The sequence below is a fragment of the Dermacentor albipictus genome, chromosome 4, assembly GCF_038994185.2.
Source record: "Dermacentor albipictus isolate Rhodes 1998 colony chromosome 4, USDA_Dalb.pri_finalv2, whole genome shotgun sequence".
NCBI lineage: Eukaryota > Metazoa > Arthropoda > Arachnida > Ixodida > Ixodidae > Dermacentor > Dermacentor albipictus.
Genome location: NC_091824.1, coordinates 169,614,934 through 169,625,340, shown reverse-complemented (window position 1 = coordinate 169,625,340; position 10,407 = coordinate 169,614,934). Strand labels below are relative to the sequence as shown.

Genomic DNA, 10,407 nt, shown 5'->3' with positions numbered 1-10,407 from the left:
AGGAGGAAGTAAACTTTATTACTCTAGAAAGAGTAATTCAGCGGTCGTGCCGGATGTCTTGATCTTCTATTGGTTGATGAAGATCTCCGGCCTGCATGGTTGGCGCCCCTATTCCAGGGCACCACTGAGCGTGGCTGCTCGTCGGGCATGATCCACCAGCTTCCGTTGGAGGCTAGGGTCGCCGCTGGAGAGCACGCTCTCCCACTGCTCCGCACTCGGATTTTCTATTTTGTGGAATTCCTTATTTGTATTGCACTTCCATGTGATGTGATAAAGTGTGGGTATTGCACCACACCACGGGCATGTGTCCCTGTATTGACTTGGGAACATTTTGCATAGTATATGTAAATTTGGGAAGGTTCCTGTCTGCAGCTGTCGCCAGTAAACTGCCTGTTGTTGAGTGAGTGTATTGTGGGGCGGGGGATATCTGATTCTCGTCCCTCTATGGTAATTTAGTATGTCAGAGTACGTTGGGATCACTGTCATGAAATCCTCAGGATCTCTATTTAGGTCCGCTCGGTTTGCATGCTCGCGAGCGATCCTATCAACCCTTTGGTTGCCCTCAATCTCAGTGTGCCCAGGTACCCAAAAGATGGTGTGTCTGATGCGTTTATTCTGTTGGCCAGCGCGGAGGAAGATTTGGAGCGCTTTTTGACCGATTCTGCCATTAATGTAGTTTCGGCATGCTTCCTTGGAGTCGGTTAGAATCATAAGGGATCTATTTGTGCGGTAGCCCTCCACAGCTGCTAGAGCAACAGCCATTTCTTCTCCCTCGGTTACCGTACAATCCCGTGCCGACGCGCAAGCGATTTCCCTATAGTCCGAGTCTATTACTGCTGCGACAACTCTTTGTTGTGTTTCCCGTCGTTCTCGAGCATACACCGCGGCGTCCGTGTATACCGTGTTCGCTTTTGTTGCTAGGTATTTTTCCACATATTCTGCCCTAGCGTTCCGCCTGGCTGTGTGTAAATTTGGGTCCATGTTTCTTGGTAGGGACCCTACCTTGATGGTGCTGCGATACACATCGGGTAGGTTTGCCGTTCTTTGTTCTTGCCTTTCAATTTCTTTGTGCCCCAGTTTTTTTAGGAGCTTTCTGCCCGTGGTAGTCTGCTGGAGTCTGAGTAGCTGCGACCCTAATTGTGCTTCTCTGAGCTCCTCGAACGTGTTGTGGAGTCCGAGGGCCAGGAGCTTCTCTGTCGAGGTGTTGGCCGGCAGGTGAAGCGCTGTTTTGAATGCTTTCCTTATGATGGCGTCGGCCTGATCCCGTTCGCCTTTGTTTGTGTTGTAATATGGGAGGGCGTACGTAATCCGGCTGATTATGAGGCACATGCCGAAATGTGCATGAAGTTCCGGAATAGTGCTAATCACATAAGAACTATACAGTGAAATGGTGCATGATTTAACGTCGTTGGTGCAGCATCGTATTTATGTCTTCGCCGCAGTGAAGTGCTGTTTTCACAAACTGAACGTTCCGCCTTTCTCACTATTTAGATAGTGTCCAGACTAGCGAAGGTAAATATAGCTAACTAGCCAAACCATAGCTTTCTTCGCCAAAGCGGACAAAAAGTAGCCCAATTTTAATAGCCCAATCTGTCAACCTATAATAAAGAGCTCAACGCATCGGCTGCCAAAACAAAGTTACATCAGCTGTGCTGCGTACGCTGGCATGGAAAGAACGGCGTGTGATGCGCCGTGCTGCGCCTTGCACGCCGACGGTGATGTATAGCATTCGCATTCGTGTTATCTTTAGATACTCATTTATTTCTCATTTGTGTGGCCAATCCATGTGCGTATGGGCCACGCTCTAATGGAATCAACATCAACATTCGAGCACGCTGAGCATCAATCATGAACGAGCCGGCATGTGACAGCTGACCGCGAGCGAAGAAGGATCGTCCATCTATGTTGGGTCATCTGGAATTGCCGACTGACATGCTTCGCGCTGATGAGTGAGCCATCATCATCGCGTCTATCTATAAATAGACGTCTAAATCTATAAACGACGAGTATTTTGCCTGAGTTCTTCAATGTACTGCTGCTAACGCGTTCGTGATCCCATTGTGTCTCTGACCAAGATTGATCGAGTGTCGGCGATAAGGCAGACAGGACTCCGGTGCCTCCGAAGGGTGCAGACAGCCATGTAGAATGTGGTGAAGTTGTACCACTTGTGCAGAAGGTCTACACGGATGGTAACAGCGACCTGAAGGTGGTCCGGGCTATGCTTGCACGGACCGGTGTTTTGTGGCTGGAGCTGAGCAACTCGTAGCAGCTCCTGCCCATGCTCCTGCGGATATTGGCCGGGGCCCAGTACTGGATCGCGGTCGTTGAGCTCCTCACGGAGAAGCCCGGTGAGTTCACCGTGTGGCCGGTCATGGTTTACCACCTGCCAAGTACTTTGTTTCTTTTTCTTTAGGTCAATCTCCTCACAGAAAAGTCACCAAACTTCAGTGCCTCCTTCGGCTCTGAACTCATTTGCTGCGACGACAACATTCTCTCGCTGTGAAGGCCACCATGTTAGCTTTGTTTGCTTGTTTATAAGTTCGCTCACTCACCACAGGGAATAGAACGAGAAGCCAGCAGTTATAGCGCGGTTCGTTGTGTGGAGGGGTGCCGCCGTATAAATATGCAATAGATTTAAGTAAGAATTTGAAAAAAATATGTAAATGGTGTTTATTATTTAATCTATAGACCATAAGTTCCTTGATATTACAGAAAAGGAAGCGTGAATTAGATAAATAGGCTGTTAATTTTCTTCCGTTGTACGCAACTTTGTCTCTGTGACATAGCTTAATGTATGTTGTGGAGTACGACAGACTTAAGCACTCGCCGACTCTTACGGCTAGATTTATATGCTTGAAATCTATAGCTTTATGGAACCTTTAGTTCGCATCTGTTCGGACAGAGGCTTATGCTGATTTTTTTGGTGTTGTTTTTAATGGCGGTTCAACATTTTACTGTTTCAATGCACTTGCTTCAGACAATCTTGTTGCATCATGTTTAATTTCTTTTGTGTGCTACTATGGTGAGCTTTTGTTGTGGTCAATGTGCTAAGTTTCGAGAACTTGCTTAAAAAAGTATTTTCTGCTGCCAATCAGTGGGACAACGTCCAAGCACCTACCTGGCCAATGTTCTGGCACTGTGGCATTTAATATTACCTTTAAATATAAGATTTCCTAACACCATTTCTTAAATTATTTATGTCGATCTATGTTTAAGCCGTTGGGGATGAGGAAGTTCATGTGTTGAAACGTCTGGTTTTTCAGGCTCCAAGAGTCGCTGTGAAGGCCCTGCTTGGGGATAAATCAACTTTGAGGTCATAACTTCTACTACAACTTATGCCACTGAAAAAATGACGCAATTCCAGCTGCGAGATTTGAGGGATATTTTTCTTTACATCTGCATTTGCTGTGCTGGGCACTTGGCGGCTCTAACCACACTGTAAATATGTGGCGTTATCGCTGCGACGTCGTTGTTGGCGGTCACGCTGTCTAGGCTTTTTTCGTTGTTTTCCACGAACCACAAGATTCTTGGCGCATTGTGGGTATGTGCCGTGTTTGAGGCTGATGGTCATTATTGTCATGTACGCCTCATTTGTGCCGCCGACACTGCTCTTGCGAGCATGACAATGAAAAATTCCAGGTCAACACTGCACCATTTTGTCAAGAACAATTTCTATGCGATGCACATAATGTAATTCTGGTTCACTATACAGTATTGCTCATTCTGGTCTCCGGAATACATGCATGGGCGACATCGCTTTCAGAGTCTGGTGAGGAGCGCAAAAACTCGCAGTACTAGTTCGAACCGCTGTTTTGGTCGAAAACATGGTGGTTAAGCACACTTGACTCCCAAGTGTATACTGTTCCAGTAACAGGGATTCGAATCCCAGTGGCGGTGTTTTTGGATAAGTTTTCTTTTTTTCTCTCCTCGTGGCGATGGTGAAGCTTGACATAGGGCACGACGACGAAAAGAATCGTTATGGGTTGTCGATGGCGAGAAGGGCCGTTGTCAGCGTATCGCAGTGACTGACAAGGCGAACCATATTTCGAGCACGCAATGGCCACTGTCGCAATCTCGGCGAGTTCGTTATCTCTGTGCCGAGTTCTTGTTATAGGCTGGTTGTGAGTAAAGTATCTTGTTACTGAGCAAAATCACAAAGAACCCGTTTACAGGTGCATACTAATAGATGTTCGATTGGTTTCAATGTAATTTATTTATTCATTTATTTATTCATATACTTCACAGGCTCCAGAAAGTGTATAGCATGAAGGATAGGAGGGGAGGGTGGCATTACCGATAACTTTAAAGGAGCTAAAAACAAGTTACACAATGATATAAATATGAACAGAATGTGAAGTAGTTAAACATAATATTTTCCAGAGATGAGCGCAAATTATACCATTGTGAGGTGAAAGCCTTTCACACTACAGCAAAGTTATACCGTTAACACAATTGTTACATAATTATGTAAACGATTACATAAAGCTATTGCATAATCTAAGCTACTTTTGTGGCATTAACTATCTGTGTGTGTTACATTTATCTTAGTTATTGAGAATTATCTTACTCTTAAATGGAGTTCCTTCACTATCCCTGACCACCTCAGAGCACAAGCAGAGTAAACACAGTAAGAGAACTTTCATAAGGAGAGTTAAATAGGACAAAGTCAGTCCGCAAGAAAGCTGCCAGCATGCCTTTGTTTTTAGAGTGGTACCGACACGGCTGTTCCTTCCCTCATGCTCCAGCACAGAAGGGCTATGCTCAATAGCCCTCCTGCGCGAAGGGAAGTACAGAAAGTACTTCAAGAAGATGGTGAAAGCATTTGCGAGACTTAGCGTGAGAGCAGAGCCTTACAAAGCACTTGTCGAGCTGGAACAGACAGTGGTGCCACGCCTCCAGCGCTTCTACTACTGGAGCTCGCTGGATAACGCGAGCTTGAATGACGTGGCGTAAATGCCGAAGTCGACGGTGTCCCGATCTGCCTGGGTGGAGCAGCTGCGCACCAACTTCGGCGAGATGCCGACCGAGAACTTTTACGTGGAGAACTTCACCGCTTTCTTCGACCTGGTGGCGGAAGTGGGCGAGTCCAAGATGGCATACTACGTGGGCTGGGCAACCGTGCAGGTCATGGCTATGGTGGCTGGCCATCATATCATGGCGTTGCTTTCTAATGCGGAGCTCATTGGGTCAGTTATCAGCGCTCCACGCTCTTTTGTTTTGTCTGCAAGAACGTCGAGGGCGCTGCCGCAGTGAGTAGCAAGTTGCGAACAACTTGTTGTAGGTGGTTCTCTTAAATCGAAAACCAAGATTATTAGGATTTGTGGTCAAATTTATCAGTGTTAATAGTTGTTGCTTTGTTGTGACAGGGCCACGGGCGATACTTTGCTTGTCTAAAGTGTTGGCCAGCTTGTTGGCTAGTGACAGGGCATGAAGAAAACTAAATTACCTAATGAAAACAGCAAATCAATAGTTGCTGATAATTGTTCAGGACCATTTAAACGTTTGTTTGCCAGAAAAGCGCAGCATAATGATCGTAGAATGTCTGCTCTTGAATTTCTTTCATTTTTGCTTTCTGAGTTAGCCTGAACAAGATGCTGTCAAACTTGCCAGAAAACTTGTATGTCAATGAAAAGCTTTTGATGGATACAAGCCTATTTGTTGGAGCGTTGACACATGGCAAGCCTCTCTCTCTCACTCTCGTTCTCACACTTTTCTTGTGCGAGCTGTAGCACACATGTCTATGCGTCGTCAAATTTTGCTCATGTCGCTCGACGCACAATGCAGGTACTACTACCTGAGCATATCCGAGGCTGAGAGAGGGCGCGCTCGCTTTTGTACGGCTTGGCTCACATATACATGGGCGTCGCTTTCAATGTGGGCTATATACATCAGGGAGAAAATTGGGCGGAACAAGATGCAAGACGTCGTAGACATTAATTGTGCACTCCATCCGCTACTCGTACAGCGAAGGCCTGCACCTTGTGTCATTGCCGCTCAGCAGCCTCACCTCTGGCAGGCCGTGGCTGAGTGACAGCACTCGGCAACAAGAGGACGAGTTCAGCATGGCTGTCGTGGCGCGTGCCCAGTCTGAGGACACTCTGGACAGCATATACCAGGTATGCAGCCTCTTGCGATTGCATGCGGGCAGGGTCCAAGCCATGGGTGGAGGAAAGCTGGAGACCGGCCCTAACAGTTCTAGAAAGGCGAAAGTTGCGGCTGATTTCTTGATCTCGGTAGGAAAACGCATGGGAATAAGGGACGCTCAGTTGCAGGCACAGGAGGGGCAAACGGGGACGAGAGCTTCCTCATAGGCAGAGGCGCCTCAGGCGATGTCGCGAAGAGTGACATCAGGTCCCACCCCTATTCAGTTTTTCATTTCTCTGTGGCTATAATACATTGGGGCATATATACCGTGTTTAAAAAGGTACAAACTAGATATACAGGGTATCCCAACTATCATGCACCAAGATTTTAAAATACGCAAATGCTACGTAGCTGGACAGAACCAAGGTAATTTTGTTTGCCGTTGCTCGGAGACACTCAGATATCTTTTTGCATTCTGCCTCATTGTGTAATTAGTCTTAATTAATTAACTTCTCAAATATTATAATCAGATGAAAAGTGTCAATGACGAAATTGTAGAGCAACATGAAAACCTCCGGATACAGCTTTGTATTGCTCAATACGTGAAGAATCATTGAAAGACTCCGATATGTGCTACATAAGTGTTTCTCCTAACATGAAAGAAGCCCGCGAATACACACTGTCTCGAGCGGCCAGTCGCGCGGCAGTTTCATGTGCATTCGTGGACTTCTTTTGTGCTCGGAAAAACCTTTATGTAGTACGTAGTCAGCAACACAAAGCTGTATCGGGAGCCTTTCATGTTGCTCTACAATTTTCTCATCGACACTTTTCATATAATTATATAATATTTTAGAAGTTGATAAATTAATTAAGACTATGTAGTTAGGCGGAATGTGAAAAATAATCTGAGTATCGCCAAGCGACGGCAAACAACATTACCTTGGTTCTGTCCAGTTACTCGGCATTTGCATATTTTTTAAATCTTGTTGCATGATAACTGGGACGCAATGTATAGTGCTTCATGCAGGCTGGTCGCTGTATTGATCGGTGGCCTTGCCACCCTGGGTGCGTTAGAATAATACTGTAGGCGAATTGCCCCCACGGAAAAAGTGGTTTGCGTGTGTGTGTGCGTGTGTGTGCGTGCGTGCGCGTGTGTGTGTGTGTATGTATGTATGTATGTATGTATGCATGTATGCATGTATGTATGTATGTATGTGTGTGTGGGGGGGGGGGTAACGTTGTTGCTGGTGGTGGCGGCTGTTCGAGAGGTATAAGAAGAAGAGTGCTGGCGTGTATTCGCACAGTTTGTGTCGTCCTAAAGGACGCTCGACGCCCTCCATGTGGAAACTTGCTCTCGGGAGCGCAACCATCGTGAGCGCAACCGCTGCGCGCCGCCGCACGCGTGTGAACACGCGGATGGAGTGCTTCTCGGCCAACCAGAGACACCGCGTGGCCCGCCATGGTTGCTCAGTGGCTATGGTGTTGGGCTGCTGAGCACGAGGTCGCGGGATCGAATCCCAGCCTCGACGGCCGCATTTCGATGGGGGCGAAATGCGAATCACCCGTGTACTTAGATTTAGGTGCACGTTAACGAACCCCCCATGGTCAAAATTTCCGGAGTCCTCCATTACGGCGTGCCTCATAATCAGAAAGTGGTTTCGGTACGTAAAACCGCATGATTTTTTTTTTCAGAGCCACCGCGTGCTGCACCTTAGAAGCGACCAGTTCCTGCCGACGCTCCGGTGGCTGCAATCGACATTGGAAGCGAGATCGCCGCTGCCTTCTCGGCGCTCCTACGCCCCGACAATGAGACCTGGAAAGCGTTCACGGAAAGGACCTCTTGTGTGTCCGACGCAGCTTCGCCGACCGACAGTTTTTACGTAAGCCTGGATTCGAAAGGCTCGTGCAGAAAACCCAAAGGTATACCGTTTGGGTTCGGCGCATGCACTATGGCAAGACGCTAATTGTTAGGGGCCTACAACTTTGGGGGACCATATTCTAAAACAGCATAATACCTGTACAATAAAGAAATGCTTTTATGACATAACCGCTGCATGGACGTGAAATGAATTTGTAGCATTTGAGAAATAAATTTTAGTTCTAGCAAACCTAGGAAGCGAAAGTTTTATTTAGCTCTCAATATTTTTTCTATAAGATTTCCAAGAGTAAGCAAGTTTAAAGCGGAGAAATTTGATCAATGAGCTGACAGCATACGTGGAATAGCCACAATGTTTACAAAGGTTTTGAAGAAGGCCTCTTCACAAATTAAACGTACATTTCAGAGCGCTGTAAGACGCATCAATTTTGTTCACGTTACATGTACTATTTGGTGAAGCTTACAGAATTTTGATATCGTTTTTGATTGCCTAATTAATTTTATGCTTGAGTTATTAAATTTCATAACTTTCATAAATCACCTCCCCCCAAATTATGGCATAAATACAAAAAATTAACTTCCTTCAGTCACTATACGTTTTAGCTTTTCCTTTTAGGTGCAACAAAGCCAATCAAAATCGGTGGGCGCGGTTGCCGAGAAAACCGATTTCCATGTTCCCATGTAATAACATATAGGAGCTGCCGAGCTAAAGGTTCCTCTCGATTTGGAAGCTCTTACGCATCATGGTCTCGGTCGCAGGTCCTTCCGAAAGCCGCTTCTGTGCGCGTGCTGCACAAAGCATTCACGCACGCCCTGAATCGGACGGAGTCGCAGCCGCGCCTGGAATACCTGCAGCAGCTGAGCTACGTGCAGCTTCTGTTCATCGTGTGGTGCTACTTGCAGGGCGGACTGCCCGGAGAGCAGCGCCCGTGTGACTAGCCGGTGGCCGTGCTCCGAGCCTTCGGAGAAGCCTTCTAGTGTTCCGTTGGCAGCCCCATGAGCTCGAGAAGGGACTGCACTTTCCTCGAGTGACGGCGACCATTCTCTGCTTCTGTCACCTCCTCCTTCGCGAGCCTACCCAGATTTCAAGACTCGTCTCTGCGAAATATATACGTGGGCGCGCTAAGAACAAAATAACTGACGGAAAACTCGCTTTCCGGGAGTAACCGCTTGTGCTCTGTTCAACTCTTTTGTTTGGAATTCTTAATGCTACTCCTCACTCGAGCATGTTCGCCTTTGGAACGTGTCCGCTCTGCCGATGTCGAAGCGAAGTGAGCAGACGGCGTCGGAGAGTACACGACTCGAAAACTGCGTCGGATATCGGACTAGTATAGTTACGCCCGCAAAAAAGAGTAGCAAGCACTCATTTCGCTTTTAGTGCGTGGAACGTCAAGGGGGCAACACGAATGAATCATTGTTAGCTTACGGGACGCGATAGAATTAGGTTTATTCGTCGCTATTACTTTCTCGTTTTCTCTTGAGCGCTGACGCTTTGCAGCAAGGTACAGAGAACTTAAGTTTATTCGTTTCTTAAGTGAGACTGAACCGGACCGTTCTCACATTGGCTGTGTCGCCGCTTGAGTTTCTAGAACCGTGTAGCCGACGCGTGACGCTGCGGGATACGTGCGTAGTTTGCTTTCGCAGAACTTCAGGCATTGCCTTGATTACGCGAGAGAGCGTTAGTGTTTGCGTATGCGGTCATCTGCGGTGCCCATCGCGAAACTTCGTTATTAATCGGTATTCTGAGCCCATGCACAGCTTATCGGAACAAATTCGCTGTAATGGTACCGTTAAACTGTATCACGTGTGCCGACTCGCGAGCCTTATGTATGTGATCTTTTGGTTACTTACTCGCATTTTCTTTTATTGACTGAAACTACAGCAAATTATCTTTATTTATTATGATATTTTGGTGGTGTCAGTAGCCCAGTGCCGTCTTCGAGCAGCAGGCCGAAACCTGATGTTCTAATTGTAAAATGGACACTGTCCATGCAGATGGTGTACCACACACAGAACCTACGAAGGCGCTTTCGTCTTGCGTGGCAGGACAGATTGTTGCTAAGCACCGATTCGTCCTACTGGCACTTACGCTTACTTGCAGCACAGCGCGTCGTGGGATCCTCATTTCTAAAACGGATTAAAAAGGCTACAACACTTTTATGTTTGCCTTTGTTCATGCAGGAGACACGACTGCCGTTTCATTATAGCACCTGAACTGGGAAACGCTTGCCTTCATGCTCCGAGCAAAATGCATATCAACTGCCGGTTGTAGCGTAAACGTGGGAAGGGAAGGACTGCAACACGACGGGTATTCATTGAAGTCTGAGACCCCGCTATAGACAAGAACGGCACCGAGAGCGGCGCTGCTGCGCCGGCGTTGATTAGGCGTTGAGAGCGCCGCATGCGAAGCAAAATTCTATTAGCGGGTGGTACCCCTCTCCCATCTC

The 10,407-nt window shown here is 47.1% G+C and overlaps 1 long non-coding RNA gene across 1 annotated transcript; it reads left to right on the top strand.

Moving 5' to 3' along the window:
- Positions 1–1,783: 1,783 nt before the first annotated feature.
- LOC135910083 (uncharacterized) lies at positions 1,784–9,187 on the top strand. Its single transcript, XR_010566901.2, has 4 exons — positions 1,784–2,348; positions 5,966–6,116; positions 7,777–7,964; positions 8,720–9,187. It is a non-coding gene; the product is annotated as an uncharacterized lncRNA (long non-coding RNA).
- The last annotated feature ends 1,220 nt before the right edge of the window (positions 9,188–10,407 follow it).